This window comes from Triturus cristatus, chromosome 1_1, assembly GCF_964204655.1.
Source record: "Triturus cristatus chromosome 1_1, aTriCri1.1, whole genome shotgun sequence".
Lineage (NCBI taxonomy): Eukaryota > Metazoa > Chordata > Amphibia > Caudata > Salamandridae > Triturus > Triturus cristatus.
The window spans coordinates 1,258,505,934-1,258,526,244 of NC_140579.1; positions in this window are offsets into that span (position 1 = coordinate 1,258,505,934).

Consider the following 20,311-nt stretch of genomic DNA (forward strand, 5'->3'; position numbering starts at 1 on the left):
GCACCATGTGTGCCAGGACTGGTAATGCAAATGCTACTAGTGGGCCTGCAGCACTAATTATGCCACCCACACAAGTAGCCTTAAAGAGAGAGCTCAGGTCTGCCATTGCAGTGCCTGCACGCAATTTGTTAAACTGCCATGTTGTCCTGACAAGTGCACCTAGTTGCCTGGCCTTACCCTTCCCTTTCTATGCACATCAGACACCCCTATTGTAGGTCCAGGGTACCCCCTGGGCAGGGTGCAGTGTATGTGAAAGGTAGGACATGTACTGCGGTGTCTACCATGTCCTAACAGTGAAATACTCTCCATTTTGTTTTTCACTGTTGAAAGGCCATCTTGCCCATAGTACAGAATGGGGTGGCTGTGTAATATGTTTCCAGCCTATCTTCCCAAAGGCTTAAGATGGAGAGGTGAAGTTAAGTGTGCCTGAGCTCACAATTTAATAACACATCTTTTTGTGAAGGTGGTTGCTGCATTGTGTTGTTTAGAAACCATTTTTTTTAGAAGTGGCTGGGTTTTTGTGCTCTAACATTTCTGTGTGTTTCTGCCTGGTTATGGATTGACTGTGTGGATTTGAAAGTGATAGGATTTGGGGAATGTCTTGACCCAGGGGAGAAGGTGAGACAGCAACAGGCTGACCTGCACCTGGAGTGTAGGGGGAGGAGTAGCCCCTAGAGGTGAAGAGGCCTGGGTTGCTGCCATAAAACAATGGTCCCATCTCCTGCTGAGTGATTGAGAATCCAGACCCCCACTAATCAAAGGAAGAAGGTGTCACTGGCAGGGAGGCACCTAGAACTGGTTTGAACAGGGGTCAGTGCCCCCCTGAACACAAAGACTTCAAAGACATGTAGGGGTATAACTATGAGAGCTGAAGCCCCTGAACTTTGGAAAGAAATGGATTGATCAAGACTGAAAAGGATTGAACCTACTTCGTGGACAAGAGAAACCTCTGCCAAGGAAGAAACAGCTGAAGAAACTGATGGAAAGGACTGACCCTTGCTGTGTGTTCTGGGGCTGGCCTGCAGTTTGCTGCTTTAAACCTAGGAGAGGCTAAAGGGACTTTGCTTTGTGGTGTATCCCCCTGCTTGAAAGGACTTTGCTGTGTGCTGTGTCCGGAAGTAACTTATCCCCAAGGGCCCGAGGTGAGCTGGCTCCCTGTTGCAGAAACTCAGGAACGCAAAAGTTTTCAGGAGAGTCTCAGCGATGCTGTGTGCTTTTTGCAGCCTGAGACCCTCGTAAGAATTGCCATGTTATCATGGGCACCTGGAGTCCAAGCGAGTCTCAGTGACGCTGTGTGTGTGTGCTTTTTGCAGCCTGAGACCTTCGTGAGGATTGCCCTCTTATCGCGCACACCCGGAGCCCAAGTGAGTCTCAGCGACGCTGTGCTTTGTGCAGCCTGAGACCTTCGTGAGCATTTCCCTGTTATCGTGCACCCAGAGTTCAAGTGAGTCTCAGCACGCTGTGTGCGTGTGCTTCGTGCAGCCTGAGACTTCGTGAGGAGTGCCCTGTGATCGTGCACAACCGAAGCTCAAGTGAGTCTCAGCGACGCTGTGTGCATGTGCCCTGTTGCAGCCTGAGATCTTCGTAGCACCAGCGGCCCGGACCGGTAGCCCCAGAGGAGCTGAGCCGCCGGACCCGAGCCCGCTGTTGCTAGAGCGGGACCTCGAATCAACCTCGTTGAGGGAGGCCCTGAGTTCCACTGCCCAGAATCAACAAAGATTGCATCGGAGGCCCAAGAGGAGAGCGAGGTCACACCCCCAGGTAAAGTGTGTCGCCGCCTGGGGCGGGGTGTGGTCTCAGAGAGAGAGGCTCTCAGCCTCTCCCATTCCTGCAGCGCAAGCCTCCGCTTTGGCTCGTATTGTGGCCCGTATTTGCCATGGAGTGGCAGTACCGGGGCCAGAGTGCGGAGCTGCACTTTGGTTTACACCATACCCGTGTGGGGGCATCTGTTGACAGAAGCTGACCGCGAGTCAGTACGAGTGGCAGAGGGACCGCCTAAGGCACCGTGATCGGTGCTGGAGTGTATTACGCATTGCATTATTTCTGCATTATGAACTACCTGATTGTCGTATTACGCATTGCATTATTTCTGCATTACGAACTACCTGATTGTTGCATTACGCATTGCATTATTTCTGCATTACGAACTGCCAGATTGTTGCATTACGCATTGCACTGTTTTTTTGCATAACAAACTACCTGATTGTTGCGTTACGCATTGCATTATTTTGGCATTACGAACTGCTTGATTGTTGCATACCGAACTGCATTATTTTTACATTGCAAAGTGCCTGATTCTAGCATTACGAACTGCATCATTTGGAATTGCTCATTAATATTGCCAGAACTTACAAGGGCTAGCTGGCCTAACTACCGGCCAGGAGGATTATTACAAATATGCATATGTTGGATTTATATCATGTGTTCTCATCGTATATCTTTATATAAATTTATACTCGTTTTTATGAAACTCGTGTGAAGTCCATTTGTGGTGTCATCATTGGGTTAGTGAGAGCATGGTTGCAAATACTTTACACACTTTCCTTAAAGATAAGCCTGGCTGCTCGTGCCAAGCTTCCAAGGGGGTGAGCGGGGGCTATCTGAGAAGGTGTGCTTCCTTTCCCTGACGTAGAAGCAAGGTCCCTCTTTGGCCTAAGGTACCTACCTCAGCCAACTAGCGACCTCCAGGTCGAAGAGTTATCTAGTTTGAACCCCAGATTTTTCACCGTCAGGAACGTCCGCAGGCCAGAAGACATGTAGAGGGGCCTCCGCCACTTTACCAAAGAAAAGTAATTTAGTTTTAGCAGCGTAACATTTCAGCTGGTTGGAGGCCAGCCACTCAAAAACAGCAGTGAGGCAGGAACTGATTAGGACACCTGGGCAGGGATCGTTAGCTTTCCATGTAAACAACAGCTGCATATCGTCTGCAGAGGACACAATTTTGCCCCCCATGATTCAAGCCACCTCAGCTAAAGGAGTGAGGTAGATGTTAAACAGTGTTGGGCTCAAAGCCAAACCCTGTGGGACCCCCACCTCCAATGAGTGTGAGGAAGCTGAAAAAAGGTTACACCAGACCTCCTGCCTCCTCCCTTCTAGAAAAGAAGCCAGCCACTTCCAGGCCAGGCCCCTGATGCCAATCGCATGAAGCCGTGTCAAGAGCAACTGATGTGACACCGTGTCGAAGGCGGGCGATAGATCTAACAATATCAGCAGCGCTTCTCACCTGCCTCTTGACTCATTCGGATAGAGTCCACCACTTCTAGCAGCGCTGTTTCCGTACTGTGATTCGGGTGCAAACCTGACTGGCTAGAGTGGAGCAGGCCATTCTTTTCTAGAAAGAAAGATAGCTGCTGGTTCACGTGCTTTTCTAGTATCTTCAAAAATGCTGGAAGCAGGGAAGTCGGCCGGGTCAGAGGGATTGGCCTGAGCCTTTTTTAGCAAAGGGAAAACTTTAGCCTACTTCCAATTCATGGGGACCGTGGCCTCAAGGAGGGAGTCAGTTAGTAGCTGATTCATGTGAGGGTTGATTGCCTCTGCTCCCAGTGCCAGAATGGAGGCGGGGGCCAGATCCAAGAGGGAGCCCATCTTAAGGCCCTTTAATGCCCTTAATGAATTTTCCAACGAAATGGGGTTGAAAGAGTCCAGAGAATTTACTTCCCAAGGGAAGGATCTAGTATCTGTGGGAACTTCTTGAGTACTGGTCCCCTCTAAGGATGGCCCCAAGATACTAGAGTCCGTCACTGGTGTAGGGAGGCTGGCTTGGATGGCCGCAATTTTTTCTTGAAAAAAGGAGGCTAATGTCTCACACCATTCCCTAGTGGAAGGCTCTATATTGGAGCCTACCTCCGGCGTAGAGAAAGACCTCACGATTTAAAAAATCTCTTGTGCGTGATTGCCTGCCTTCAAGATTCTGGCTTTAAAGTAAGACTTTTTAGCTAGTCTAATTTCTTTGTAATAGTTGCCTAACCCTGCTTTATAGCCTGCTTTAGCTAATGGACAATAATTAGTCCGCCATAATCTCTCCTTGCGTTTGCATGCCAGCTTCAATTTTTTTAAAGATGGAGTAAACCAAAGACTCTGCACTTGGACCGGGACTGTTTAGTGCTACTTTCCACAGTCAAAGAATGATAGGCAGACTCAATCCAGTCCTCGACTAGGCCTACATCGGTATTAAATTTGCCTCCAGCTTGTTAATCAACAAATTCGCCTCAAGGTTGCCAGAAGCCCTGACTGTATGGGGAGATCTGCTCTCTTTGCGAAGGACCTTACTAAATTTTGGCCATCTAAATCTAAGGAGAAAATGGTCAGACCAGGCCAAAGGTACAGGAGCGTCGACAGCAAGGGGCTTAGAGGTGAATATTTGGTCCAGCGTGTGACCGGCCAGATAAGTCGGGCATTAAGAGATGGCTTAAGGCCCATAGAAGCACAGCTCTCCATCAGAATATGGCTATCAGTTAGTTGATCACTATCCATGTGTAGATTAAAGTCCCCCATCAAAACACAGTGTCCGTACCTCAGGACAAAAGGCAAAACTATATCACAGAGAGCCTGAACAAAGCCAACCGCTTTACCCGGTGGTCTATATATGAGGCCCCCTGATAAGGATTGTTTAGGAGAAAATGTTAAAGTAAATCCCAATATCTCTGCCATCTCCATGTTCACCTGGTGCAACTGGGTCAGGGTGTAGCAGTCTTTAAATATAATACCAAGCCCACCTCTCCTGCCCTCTTTCCGGACTTTCCGTACAATTTTATAACCTTCTGGAATAGCTGTCCAGATATCTGGGCCTGATGACTCTGTTAGCCAGGTCTCTGTTACAAACAGGGCATCAAGATCTTCCTCCCTAAGCAGATCATAAAAATCGATAGAATGCTTAGGTAAAGAGCGAGCATTGATTAGGGCCGCTTTTAATAACGGGCCCGGCTCTGAGTCGCCACAGGATTTAGATTTAATATTTTGGAGAGAAAAGTTGCAGGAGGTGCAACAGTGCACAGAGAGGCCTAAAGTTTCCATACTCAGGCATGTACAACTGGGGATAGCCTTAAAGGAATGGAGTTGTTGGAAGGTATATGCCTGATTTTGGTTACCCAAATTGCCATTTCCCGCCCCCCGAGATCTAACCCTGCTGGGATCCTTTCCTGGCATGGCTAGTTATTGCTCAAAATACATTCACAACTTTGCTACAATGAGTCCCCCATTGAGAGACTTGACAAAGCGAAATGTACCATTTCAGTGGTATCTGGAATGCGACCAGAGTTTCAAAGACATCAAACATACGATCAAGAATGCAACTGAAATGGCTTACTTTGACCCCAAGTTACATACTGAAAAAATGGTTGATGTGCACCTGGTAGGGCTAGGGGCAATCCTTTCTCAACAAAATGGCCATCTGAAAGCTCAGAGACACATTCTGGACTATGCCATTCAAGGCGTGTCTGAAACAAAACGTGCCTGCTCTCAGCCAGAAAATGAGCGTCGGGCAGTGGTGTTGGCCTGTGAACATATTCATGTATTCCTCTACGGAAAAGGATTCACTGTCATCACAGACCACCAGGCATTGCTTACAATTTTGGGAAACCCAAAGGCTAAAATTCCCCCTCACAATGAGAAGTGTGGGCTGAGACTGCAAGTGTATGACTATGACATCATGCACAAACCAGTAAAGGATCAAACCCCAGCAGATTATTTTTCACTAATGCTGCTATATCTTCACAGTTCGACATCCAAGACAGTTGAAGCCTATCTCAACTTTACTGTGATATACAGAAAACCAGCAGCTCTGTCTGAGGAACAATTTAGTGCTGCCACCAATGCAGATAAAGACATGACCGTAATCAAAGAACTTATTGCCACACAATAATGGTGGAAAAGTACCAGGCCCCTTGCCGATGATCTTGAATTCCAAAAGTTCTAAAATGTGTAGGATGAGTTAGCAATCACTCAAGAAGGTGTAATACTGAGCGGCTCAAAAATTGTCAAACATGGAATACTAAGACAGCAGGTTATCAAGCTGGTCCATGAAGAACATCGTGGTATTGTGGTCTCAATAGAGCCTTAAGAAATCGAAAGCGGTTCTCTCTGCTAGATGAGTGAGTTGAGAAGGAACTGCAGGAATGCCATATTTGAAATTGTTTGTCTCCCAAGGTGACGCAGCGCCCAGTGACAATGTCTGACCTTCCTGCCCATGCTTGGGGGAGGGTTGAAGTTGACTTTTTTGGGTCTTTAGGAAATGGACATCATCTCATGGTAGTCATGGATGAGTATTCACATTTTCCTTTGGTGGAAGAACTATTTTCGACAACCCATGACAAAGTCATAGAATGGCTTGATGACATCTTTGCAACGTAGGGCATCCCCAAAATTCTTAAATTTGATAACGGCCTGCCCTTTAACAGCAAGGAGTTCAAAGAATTTATTGTCCGACTCAACGTCAAACACCAAAAGAGTACACCCCTCTGGCCCCAGGCCAATGGTGTTAATGGAACGGTTCATGGGCACCCTCAAGAGGGTCATTTAGTGAGCATCCTTTGAGGGAATCAAATCTAAATCAAGCTCTGTGCCAGGGCCTCTGGGCTTATCGATTGACCCCCCCACTCTACAATAGGTGAGAGTCCAGCCTGTTGCTATATGGGAGAGCCTTTAGAACAAAACTACCACATTGGACCTCGGATCGGTCAGTGAACGATGACAAGGTTCGAGACACCAATGCAACTCAAAATAGGAAAAGGAAAATGTATGCAGATCGGCATCACCATGCCTGTTAGGCAGCCTTTGGCAAATTAGACTTGGTATTGGTTAAGTACTGAATAAAACAGACATTGCTTTTGTCGCTGATCCTCTGCAGGTAGTGGCGTGCAAGGGACATATGATAACAGCACATCATCCTGGAGAATCCATAACTCGGGACACATCACATTTCAGACAAGTACCGCAACACTAGTCGAGTCCTGAAACCATGCTTGAAGCAGCTCTGCCAGCAAGTCCGGTTGAAGCACTTGAGCCAATGTCACAGTTGTCCAATCAGGGTGGACCTCATACATCTCGGATCACCCGGTCCGACTGACAAGTGTGAACACCTCCCCGACTGATTGAAGAAATTTGATTTTCGTGGTGTTCACTACTTTTTATTGAACAAAGGGGGAGATGTAGCATATTGATGTTATACGCACTCGGACCCTTGTGGTTCTGGGGCGGAATCTGAACAGGAACTACGTCATATGCGGAGAGATGTTAAGGTGTGGTTAATGTAGAGTATGAGATAATGCACAGTGTGTGAGTTTATACTAAGGAATAAAGAAGTACTTGACAGCAGTTCCCATGTGGCGTATTTCATTTGCATACTCCAGGGTTGGGGAAGATGCTATACATACCATGAAAGCTACCAGAGCTATGAAGGGCTTCGGATTCAGTAGTGCGGTGAACCAGTTCCCCGACAGCTGTGAAATATCACACCTCTACACTCATAAAAGCTGCAACACTCAATATGCACACACTTAAAATGCTGTATTGAGGTGGATTACTAACAATTTACTGTCAGTTGTCTTTCTCCTCCACTCTCAGAACACATATATATTTACCACTAAAATCTATGAGTCTCTTTCTTTCTGAAATCTATTTGTCTCACTTATTTCATTGTCTGCGCTTAATGCCTCTTTCTATGGCTAGCTTAGTCCTGCCACTTACTCCACTTCTGATTAGTGATTCCCTCCTACTCTCCAGCACTCTCTTTCTGGCTAGGCCCCCATCCACCTACCCCAGGTCCTGTCCTGCCCATCACTTTTTCGTTCCCTCCCTCCTTTACTCAAAGTGGCCCCTAGAGTCCTTTCTCGCTTTCCAGTTCCTTTGATGTCGACTTTCTGTATCGCATCAGTGATGTCATGAGTGATTTCACTGACCATGTCATGAGTGATGTAATATGTGACGTCATCAGCAGTGCATTGCAGGCGCGCGAGTTATAGTTAGCTGAACTAACTATAACAGGGGAATTTCAATGGTTTTGTACGAGTGAAAAGTCCAGCTAACTATAACGCCCCTGAAACCTATGGTTTTTTTAGTGAATTTATAAGGTTTTTTAAATGCTAATTCCTAACTTTAACGTGCCTGAAACCTATGGTTTTTTCAGTGAATTTCAAAGGTTTTTTAAATGCTAATTACTAACTATGCCTACAGAGATAGGACATGTGAAGAAAGAAGAAAAAACGCACAGATAGAAAAAAAAGAAATGCAGAAAGAAGCAACAGAAGTCCTCAAAGACAAAGAAAAGTGCAGGAAGAAGGATAACGTGCAGAAAAAACAAACAGAAGAGCAGAAAGAAGCCTTGTTGCAAAATCATCCTGCACCCTCAACTTTTCAGACGGATACTGGTGGTAACTGAGTCTGACTAACCAGTCCTAGTGCCAGTGCTATGTTAAAAGACACTCATAATGAAGTTCTTGATAGCTTTTGAAAAGCGTTTGAAAGCAATATGAAATCTTAAAACAAAAAGGCTTTTTTATATTAATGATTGTTTTACTGACGTATAGTTGTTAAAAAATTTTTTGTTATCCTTAGAAATTTTGCTTTTTAAACCATACCTTGAAAAAAAAAAATTGTATTTGTTTTACGTAAAGGACAATTTTTCTTTTAACTGTTTGTTAAGGTTTTAATTAACTAAACAATAAACGTTTATCCTTTATCACTGATAATACAGTTAAAACACCTACATACACTAGGGAACACTATGCGTTGGGGTCCCCCTGTGATTAGCATGACCTCCTCTGTAAGCCCCTAGTATATAATAGGGCAGCGGATTAAAACTACCTCGTGTTTGCACATGTCACCTCAGGCCCCGTCCCCTCTCTTCCCCACTGTGTAAACACGCCCTGTGGCCGTTTTAAGTTGGGAGATTAAGTCCCCATGAATCCTGAGGGTCCCTAGGGTCCAACTAGACCACTAGGTACCTCCAGTAAGCGCCACAGGGCTGCGTTGCAGAGAGATGTAAAAAGGGGCACGGCCTAGACCACCTCTCTGCAACGCAGCGCAGTGGCGCTTACTGGAAGCACCGGGTGGGCTAGATGGCCCCCAAGGTCCGTCAGGATTGAAGGGGAATTATTTCCCCAACTTAAAACGCGCCATAGGGCGTGTTTGCACACATCACCTCAGGCCCCGTCCCCTCCCTTCCCCACTGTGTAAACACGCCCTGTGGCTGTTTTAAGTTGGGAGATTAAGTCCCCTTGAATCCTGAGGGTCCCTAGGGGCAAATTAGCCCACTAGGTACGTCCAGTAAGCTCCATTGCTGAGAGGTGTAAAAAGAGGCACGGCCTCCACCACCTCTCTGCAACACAGAGCAGAGGTGCTTACTGGAAGCACCTGGTGGGCTAGTTGGCCCCCAGGGTCCCTCAGGATTGAAAGGGAATTATTTCCCCAACTTAAAACGCGCCACAGGGCGTGTTTGCACACGTCACCTCAGGCCCCGTCCCCTCCTTTCACCACTGTGTAAACGCGCCCTGTGACCGTTCTGAGTTGAGACATTAAGTCCCCTTGAATCCTAAGGGTCCCTAGGATCAAACTAGCCCACTAGGTACCTCCAGTAAGCGCCACAGAGCTGTGTTGCATAGAGGTGTAAAAAGGGGCGTGGCCTCAGAACACATGTCTGCAACGCAGCTCCCTGGCGCATACTGGAGATACCTGTTGGGCTAGTTGGCCCTCAGGGACCCTCAGTATTGAAGGGGAATTAATTCCCCAACTTACAACTGGCCAGGGGGCGCGTTTGCAGAGTGCTGCAAGGAGGGGGCATGGCCTCCGGCGCAATACCGGTCTTTTATTTATTTTATTTTTTTAAGAAGGAGGGCTTTGTGGCCCCCTTCTTTTTCTAATTTATTGGCCCTGGAGACCCCATCCCCCAGGGCCTGCACCCTAATTTTTTTTGTTGAAAAAAATAAATGTGGCCCTCCCAGGGCCTTAATCGGCCCCGGGGACCCCAAACCCCGGGTCATAGCCTTTTTTTTTTTATTCTTTAGGAGGGGGGCTGCGTTGCCCCCCTCCTCAGGCCACTTATGGCCCCGGGGACCCCATCCCCCGGGGCCGGCCTTTGTTTTTTATTATTTTAAAAAAATATATATTTATAGAAACACCTAGGACATGCTGGACAAACCGTATGTACCTATCACCATGACAATTTACGTGATATTCATTAAAAGGCGACTATGCATACAATGAATCCACGTGGAATATATTTACACCGCTAGTGAAGCTCTGATGTGTCTGACGCCCTACCGTGCCTAACCACGGCGCCCCCGCTGGTGGGTACTCTCCAAGTAGACACCCTTGTCGTTTATTTATACAAACATGGGTAGCTATTGACGGGCACATTTAATACACACGCACACCAAGCCATTCAAAGGGGATTCGAAACAAATTCGACCAAACTATGCAAGAAACCCCCCTCACGGTTAATAAAACACACATCCACCGCCGGATGTGTAATACTTTTTATCTTACTCTCTGGAAAGGAGACGAACCTCACTTGAGAGTCACAGCATGCTCCTGGCTGAGCCCAATGCTGTGTTACACCCACCAGTGCCCGCCGAGTGCCACACACCTCTGTGTTGTATTCCACCAGCTAGTGCGTATGCTATGACACTCTCTAGCCCATGTGCACTGTAACACCACCCCGTGAATATGTCATGCCACACTTGCCTTTGCACGGGTTATATTGCCCCATCTAACGTGCCTTCCTCGATGCCTATGTTATAAAGCACAGCGCTATGCCATACATATTACAATCTGGGATCCATATCTTTGTCACAGTGCATATGCAACGTTACACTCCCCAGCACATATTTTATATTACAACTTTAGAGACTAGTTAGGTTACACAACACTGCCCTGTGCATATTACACTCCAAGGTGCATATCGCATAGCACGCGCTAGTGCCTGTGCTATCTCGCACTCTCCAATGAATCTGTCATTGCGCACAATGTATTGCATATTATATTTCACGCCCCGGTTCATCTTATATCACACTTTTTGGTGCATAGTTTATACCATATACTATATCTAGTTTTCATTTTCAATCGTGCTCTCAGGACTATGTTCTATACAACACTGCGTCCACCTACCCTTTTCACGGGCATTACATTTTGCGATGGGGGTTGGAGGGTCAGGGGGTGTTTCTGCCAAGTGAGCCCGGAGTCACAGTCACAAACGTCCTCTTCTTCCTGAAAAAAAGTGAGATTATGCTGCATACTTGTTCATATTTTAAGTAGTTCGCACAGACACACATTTTAAAAACAATAAAGTTCCTAATACCCACCTTCTCTGAACAGTTAGCTTGCTGCCCCATCCACATCCTCCCTATACTCTGTTGTCTGAATCCATGGAATAGCCTCCTCCCTCCTGCCATGCATGGTCTGATGTGCTGCCACTGCCCTCCATTTAGCATGATGTACCAGTCCACTCCTCCTGCCCTCCATTGACCAATTCTATGGCCCATCATTGACTTCCTGCTTAGCCTCTGTGCTTAGCTTGCTGCCCCTATTCTCCTTCCCCCTGCCCTCCGATGTCCTGCCCCCCGCTCTATCCTTTTTGCCCATCATGTTCCATGGACCTGCCGTTCCTATCTACTCTGAATGTTCTGTTGCGCTGCCACTCCCCTCCCACCTGCCTAGCATTGTCAGATGACTGTAACCTGTCCCTGCCACCTCCACCCTGCCTGTCAACATGCCATGCCCCTATCCCCTTCCTCATGTCCTCCATGGTCCATTTTACTGCCACACCCTTCTGCCCTCCCTGGTCTGTTGTGCTGCAACTGCTCCTCCTGCCTGCCCCGCGCGGTCTGTTGTGAGGCCCCTTCCCCTGAACTCTCTTGTCTGTGCCCAGGTCCTGACCCTCCCTTCTATCCTCCATGGTCCTTTGTGCATGCCCCTGCACCCTCCTTCTTGCCCATCATAGCCATTGTTTTGTCACTAACCCTCCCGCTTGCCATGCATGGTCTTCTGTGCTGCCATGGCCCCTCCCACCTTCCCTGTGTGGTCAGCTAGCTGCCCCTGACCCCCTCCCACCTTCCCTCCATGGTCTGTGTGTATGCCATCATAGTCTCATTGTTGCCCTCCATGGTGTGTCTTGTTTCTAGTGCCCATCCTGCCTGACCTCCATGGTCATTTAGCTGTTCCTGCCCTGCCCCCTTGCCCCCTCCCCTCTGTTTCCATGTGCAAACCCCTATTCCCTCCCTCCTGGCTTGTCTGTTCCATTGTAATGCCCCTGATCCGTCCCTCCTGCCCTTTATGGTCTGTTATGCTGCAGATTTCTCTCCTGTCTGTCCATTATGGTCAGCTAGCTACCATTGCCTCTTTCCCCTTTGTTCTCTGTTGTCCATGTGCATGGTCCTGTCCCCTCCCTATTGCTTTCTATGGAATGTTGTGCTGCACTCCTGTCCCGCATGCCCTGTGTGGTGTATTGTGCTGCTGCAAACCCTGATGCCTGCCCTGTAGGGTCAGTTTGGTGCACCTCTCCATGTCCCTTCTGTCCTCTGTTATCCGAGTCCATGTCCCTACCCCAATTCCTCCTGCCTACCATGATCCAATGTACCATACTTGCGAACATTTTGACCTTGGTAAGAGGGAGATTTTGAAAAAAAACTGGGGTATTGATTTTCCCCTTTGAGTTACATTGAAAAAGAGGAGATTGTAGACAGGAGACAGATCAAATAAAGCCCATTTGAGCTTAAAAACATTGGACGTTTCCTGGCTGAAACGGGTCTGTTGGCACGTATGGTTGTACTACCTGCCTCTTCCTTCTGCCCACAATGGTCTATTATATTGCCACAGCCTCTCTTGCCAGTCCTGTATTGTTGGTTTGTTGCCCCTGCCCCCTTTCCACTGCCCTCCATAGTCTGTTGTGCTGCCACTGCCCTTCCTGCCTGCCCAGTGTGGTCAAATTGTTGCCTCTGCACTCTCCTACCTGCCTTCAATTTTCAGAGTCCGTGCCCCTGGCCTCTGCCTCTCAACAGTATCCCAATGAACAACTAGATTGCTAACATTCTATATTTATTACAAAAGTGTGGAACGCCGGACGTCATCTTGATGTAATCAAAACTGTAATACCTAGAGCATTGCCTTTAGAAATTACAGATATGAGAGGGTCTTATTTACATCAAAATTATGGTTAGTGCTCTAAAAAACTAAAATGAGGACATATTTCCTGAGTTTTCAAATAGCGACAAAGAACTTTTAAATTATTTGTTATCTTTATGTTTTTTTATCCAGTTGACCACTTGATGAAATGTTGCACCTAGGGGAGAGGATGTGGTGTTACTTCCAGAGCTGCAGACTTTGCAACTGGGGAACCAGGTTGGAGTTTCTGCTTCAGCTCAACATTCTGTGATTCTGGTCAAATCACTTAATCTCCCCATGTCTACAACCAAAATAAATTTGATATTGTGTGATGTAACCAATGCTCATGTAAAGCACTCCAATACCTGACAAGTCTGCACTATATAAAACTGCAAATACACAAAAAATAAGTGCTTTGCACACTTCTGTCATTGGGCTGCATGTGGGCTACATCTGGGTGATATTTGTGCTGCATTTGGGCTCTCTTGTCTCTGGTGGCCAATTTGGGGAGATTTATTTGTTTTGAAGTTTCCTAATTTCCTAATTTACTGCAGTCTCCTCAGTAGGAAATTATTCCGTTTTTTACTTTGATTCCATCAAGAAGGTATTCAGATATGTCACACATTTGCCATAAATTCTGAATGTTAGCACTCTAGTTGCTCATTAGATCACTGTAGTAAAGCTACTGCTCACCACGGAAGTCTGCTGCGCGTATTAAAAGTGCATGTTTCAGTCTGCATATCAGAATTTTTTTAATGAAATAGAAGAGGATTTGAGAAGTCACTCAAAATGTGCCCTAATTTTTCTTTCTTCAGCACTAATCATAATTTCTATGGCAAAATGAACCCCCTCATTGTGTTCCTTTTTAAATTAAATGTTTTACGTGTTACCATCATGCTATCTGGCATTACTGGTCTTCCATCTCGATAGACCCACACATGATCCTTTTCCCTAGGTGCACATCCTGCTTTTACCCACTGCCTCATTTCTTCATCCACTGCTTCATCCTGCAATTGCCTCACTTCATCCCATGTTCCCACAACGTTAGTAAACATTATGGAGCAAGAAGACATTTCCTTTTCTTTTGACCGATAAATTGAGTATTTGTTTCGGGCACAATACTGAGCCATGTCGTTGGCAAAACGGTTTCCAGTAGTGATGTAATCACTACCTTGTCCATGAGCAGCACATTTTACCACAGCCAATTCTTTGGGCATTTGTATTGCCTCGAGCAATTTTCCAACCACTTCTGCATTCCTTATGGGAGTTCCACTTGAGGTCAGGAAACCTCTTTGCAGCCATAATTGGCCAAAGTCGTGGACAACTCCGAAGCCATACTGGCTATCAGTCATCACAGTCACTCTTGCAAGGGTGATGCTTCTATAACTGCTGAGACTGTACACACTGCATAGGCTGCGCTCAACACTCCTTCATCCGTTCTCAAACAGGATCCATCCACAAAAAACGCGTAATCACTTTCTGGTAGTGGCAGATCTCTTATATCAGGTCGAGGTTTCGTGCAGTAGTCAAGCACATCCAGACAATCATGATCAACCTCTTCTCTTATCTCCACTCTCTCTGCATCAGGCAAAAGTGTAGCTGGATTCACATTCACACATCTTTCCAGACTCACATTGTTTTCCCCTAGAATGACTTTTTCATATTTAGTCAGCCGACTATGTGACATGAACTGTGTTCGACTCCTTGTTAAAAGGATCGCCACTCTATGGGGTACAAACACTCTTACTGGATACCCCATCACAATTCCTTCACTCTGTTCTAGACTTCGGCATGTAGCCGCTACTGCTTTCAGACATCCTGGCAGACCTAGTGCCACTGGATCTAACATTGACGAGAAATATGCCACTGGTCTCCTTTGCCTTCCATATTTTTGTATTAACACTGAAAGTGCGCATCCATTTCGCTCACTACAGTATAGCTCAAACTCCTTTGCATAGTCTGGCATACCCAGTGCAGGGGCTTCACAAAGACTGTTTTTCAACTGTTTAAATGCTGGCAATTCTTCTTTGTTCAGTTCAAGGGGGTCTTTTACCTCACTTTTTGTCAATTTCACCAATGGTTTGGCAATCAGGGAAAAATTACTTATCCACTGACGACAGTAACCAACCATTCCTAGAAACATTCTCACCTCTCTTTGGGTCATTGGAGCTCTCATTCCTCTAATGATTCGGATTCTGTCTATCGTTACTTTTCTCAGGCCTTTCTCAATATTATGACCCAAGTATGTCACTTCCTTCTTACAGTATTGCAATTTTGTTGGAGATACCTTAAGTCCTCCATCTGCCAAATGATTTAACAAAGCTATGGTTTCTGTTTCACAGGCCTCACGTGTCTTTGACGCCACCAACAGGACTAAAACTGAACTCTCAAGCATAGTAAGACTTTCCAGAGATTTCTTTAACAACTGATTGAAAATGGAGGGGCTCTCTGTGTACCCCTGTGGGATTCGGCACCATGCCAAAATACGGTTTCCAAACTGAAATGCAAAAAGTGGCTGGCTGTCATGATGCAACGGAATGGAAAAGAAAGCATGACACAAATCAATTACTGTGTACCATTCTGCATCATGTGGGATCTGATACAAAATCACTGAGGGATTTGGAACAATTGGACAACATGAGACGACAATCTTGTTAATTTTTCTCAAATCTTGCACAATCCTGAATTTCCCACTTGGCTTTTTCAGTCCCATGATAGGCGAATTACATGGACTGCTCATTATCTCCCTCAACACTCCTTGCTGGATCATTTTCTCAATCAAAGGGGTTACCCCTGCTTATTATTTCTGGGGTCAGTCTGTATTGTGGAATGTTTGGGTAAACAGCTCCTTCCTTTACAGCAATTCTCACTTGGTCTACATTTCTCTTCAGGCCTACATCTTCCCCGGTGAAGTCCCAGACTGCTACTTTCACTGTCTGTTTCAATTCTGGTGGTAATTCATCTGGATTGAGTACTGCATAGGTTCCAGCAACCTCACACTCTCGGTTAGCTATGGTCATTTTGTACAGAACATCTTCATCTGGTGTTTCAAAGGCTATTCCGTCTGGTGTACAGAATATGGTGCAGTTCATCTTGCACAACAAATCCCTCCCTAATAGATTCACAGGACTGGTGTCACACACCACAAATCTATGCATGTCTGAAAATTTCCCTATTCTGACCTTTACAGGATCAGTAAGATACGTTTTAATCTGGGTGTTAGACACACCAACTACTTGGATTGTTTCATCCGAAAGAGGAAGATTTTTCACATCTGCTGATCTGACAGTGGATCGTGTAGCTCCAGTGTCTACTAGAAAAGTAATGTTTTCATCATTAACTTTCCCATCTACAAATGGTCCTGTCTGATCTATTTCTAGAGATGCGCCAAGTACGCACTCTGCTTCCTCTTTTCGGCACCGTCAATAAATCTCTTCTGGCTCACTTTCGTCATTTTGCAGCCAATACTGTGACACAGCGCTCGCGCGTTGCGGTTTGTTTACCTGTTCTTCATTGTAGAATCCTGTTTCTTTGCTATATCTCTGCGTACTCCGGCTCTGTGGTAAGAGCGGTTTTGGCACCTGATTCTGTAGATTAACAGCCTTCTGCTGTTGCGGCGATGGGCCACTCCCCTCACACTGCACCTGTGGATTTAATGACGGATTTTCATCATTAGCAAGAGGTGGATTTTTACACTCGGATTTCCAGTGCCCTAATCTGCCGCAATTGTGACAGGCAAACTTTTTCTTGGCTTCTTCTATATTACCCTTTCCCTTTCCTGGACCAAACTTTGATTTTATGCCTGGATTATTTGCTTGTTCTATCATCTGAGCTTCCTGTCTCTCTGCAACCTTCACTTGAGCCCACATTGCTTTCTCTTTTAGTTTTCGCTGCTTTGCCTCAATTTCATCACTAAAGTATTTAGCATGCCTCAGGATCTCATCTATTTTCTTGCTCTGCCAATCCACGGTGTGTTGCTTGATCATGTCCCCAATCTCGGGACACAGACCATACACAAATCTGTACACAAAATGACTCAGGTCCTTTTCTCCCAGACTGTCATCCACACTAAACTGTTTGAAAGCCAGAATTAGCCTCTCATAGTATGCGTGGACTGACTCTTTCGCTTCCTGATGTGTTCGATCTATTTTAACCCAATCTGTTTCTTTTGGAGGCACTTTGTTCTTCAAGAATGCCATGACTTGTTCGTATTTCTTCATAACCTCTGGATCTGGGGCTCCTGTTTTGGGATCTCTCGGGTATTCTTTAGTGGGCCAATCTATGACTATCTTACATTCTGCCCACAAGTCTGCTGGCACTATTATATCAAACAGACTATTCAAATCAATCCACAGTACTTTTGACAATTTCACAAATCTGTCTACCTGTCTGTACCACTCGACCGGCTTTTCCCGTAATCGAGGGAAGTCATTTGTAAATGACAAAATGTCCTGTCTGGTCTATGGGACATGCACATATCCCCCTCCTGGGATCTCTCTCATAGGGAATTCCATCACCACCTTCTCCTTTTCTCTCACAGGAAACGCTGGAAATGTTCTGTCTGAGATGTCATCCCGCTTCCTATACCACCTGCTCTTCCAATTGTCCACATCTCCCCTTTTCCTTAATACCGTGATTATGTCCCTAATCTGACCTATTCGTCCTGCAGCGTTCAAATTCTCAATGTCCTTTTCTGTAAAATCCACTCGGTATGGTTTCTGTAAAGCTTTTACCTTGTCCATGTCAATTCCCATTTCACTCGCTATTTCTGCTAGTCTGTCATGTAAATTCTTTGCTCTCCAAGTGACACTTTTACAAAGGAACAGTAGTTCCTCATCTTGGTAATTTTTCAGCTTTTCTGTGGGAATAGTCCCTACAATCAACTCTTCTAGCACCATCCGTAATTTTGCCACATCAACAGTATGAGATTCCTTTTCTTTATCCTGCAAGTTTTTCAGCCATACATTCAATTCTTCAGTAGTTATGCTCACTGATTTCTCTATATTCCCTGGTTCTGTCAGTCTCTGTGGTTCTAATATTGATCCTCCTACCCTTCTGCTTCTCTCGGCAGTATCTGAACAGTAAAATGGGTTCTTTGACATATGCAATTCACTTTTACCCATAGAATATATCCCCAGGAATTCTCTTTTGCTCTCATCAGGGGCTGTTCCTCCTGTCTACTGTTTACATACGGGACTGTTGGTCCGTGCCCACTGTCTTTCTGCTTCTCAAAAATAGGCATAACAGGACCTATGGTCACAGGAACTGTAACTGCTTCTAGATTTTTCGTCAATTCTCTTATTTTCTCTGTCAGTTCTAATGTGGTTTTTGCTAATTCCTTAGAATTTTCACTCTCAGCTGTATTTTCCTTTTCCTTTTCCTTAAGAGAATTTCTTCTTCTTACTTCTGGGGTCACAACTTCTGTTTTAATGATTCTCAGAGTTTCCCTCACTGGTGTACCTGCGGTCGGTGTTTCTGGTTCCTGCCTGTATGGAGGTGGACTTATGTAAAACATATCATCTAAGACATCGTCGTCCGTTTCGTTAGCCCCATACCTCCGGGTTTCTACATGATTTTTCTTTTCTAGGCATTTCCTTCCTCCACTTTCTCCTTCTGTTCTAACGGGAAACAATCCTTCAGTCATACTCGCATCTCGCCACCTTCTCATTCGATCACAATGAGTTTCGCGATCGTTTGGCCGTCAAAACATATACCGATACCTACTGCCATTTCTCTGTTTCTCTCGCTCATGCATTTCATCTTCCAACTCTGTTAATGCCTCGAACTGCGTAGGCCTAGGTCGCGGATCTAAGCTCATCATCCTCTCCCGTAAGTTCCTCAATATTGCCAAATTAAAGGACCCATCCTCTGGAAACGCTAGAACTCCGTCTTCCTTTGTATACTTTGCCCAATTGTCTAACCAAATGCAAGTATGGTACCCGTATTTCGCAACCATGAAGGATGCGGGGGTTTTCGCGGGGGGAAGTAACTGTCCTTCCCTAGTCACAATCTCTTTGTCTTTCACAAACCAATCCCGCATTTTACTAAATAATGATTTTTTCTTCTTTTTGGGTGAATGATAATACATTTTCCTTCCTTTCGTGAACCCCTTTTAATCGTCCCTGCTACAGTACGATCTTTTAGTCCAATAGCAACACGACTCTTACTCCTGCACCAATCCTGGCGCGTCTACGTCACTGTCACAATTTCCAATCCTTGCGCGACTCACACTAACGCACCAATCCTGGGGCGTCTACGTCACTGTCACAGCCTGTCACAGCCTCCAATCCTAGCGCGGTTCACACTAACGCACCAATCCTGGAGCGTCTACGTCACTGACTAGCTGTCCAATGCCAGCGCGGTCCACATGACGTCAACAGTCGCTGCAGCAGCTCCTGCTCCTGTCTCCTGTCTACAGTCTACCCCTCCTTTACAAGACTACTCGGTAGACTTTGTTTCGATTTTACAATACTTGTTAGTTACAACATACAAACATCTCCATTGTCTGCTCCGCTAACCACAGAATAGTAAAAGATCTTTCCCACGAGAATTCTGTCTTCCCGAGAGCAGCGCTTACCTCTGCCCTACTACAGAATCTTTACGTCCGTTGGCAAAATAGCACATCCCTCTACTTTACTCCTCTTTCAAACATCAATTAACTGTTTTCTCCGGTATTAAAACACATAAGTGGAAACGCAATGCTCCTGAGAAATAAAACCAGAGTTTCGCAATTAATCCAAATGCTATTTCATTCACGCACTTTCACACAAGGAAATACCGTTCATTCACACAGAATCCTGCTTTCCCGAGAACAGCGAACAGTCTGTCCTACTACAGGATTATAACATACGTTAACAAAGCAGTGCTTACCTCTACTTTGTCCTTCTAACAAGCTCAGAGAACACCTGCTACCTTTTCAGTGAAAAGCGTTATCGGCATACCAATTGGTTTCCTGGTACTTAAGACCAAAATTTCACAGATAACTCTTTGCTATCATATGCACTTCTCTCACACAGAAATTGTCTCTAATGGCAACACTCAGCGATGTCACCGAATCGAACCCAGACAATGCGACGCGCAACTTCAGTTTTTACGCGTTTTCCCGTGTACCTACGGGCAACCACAATTCCGTCTTTCCTGAGAACAGCGCTTACCTCTGCCCTACTACGGAACTGTCACCGACTTCTTACATCCCAGAAGCCGTGCAGACGACATAGAA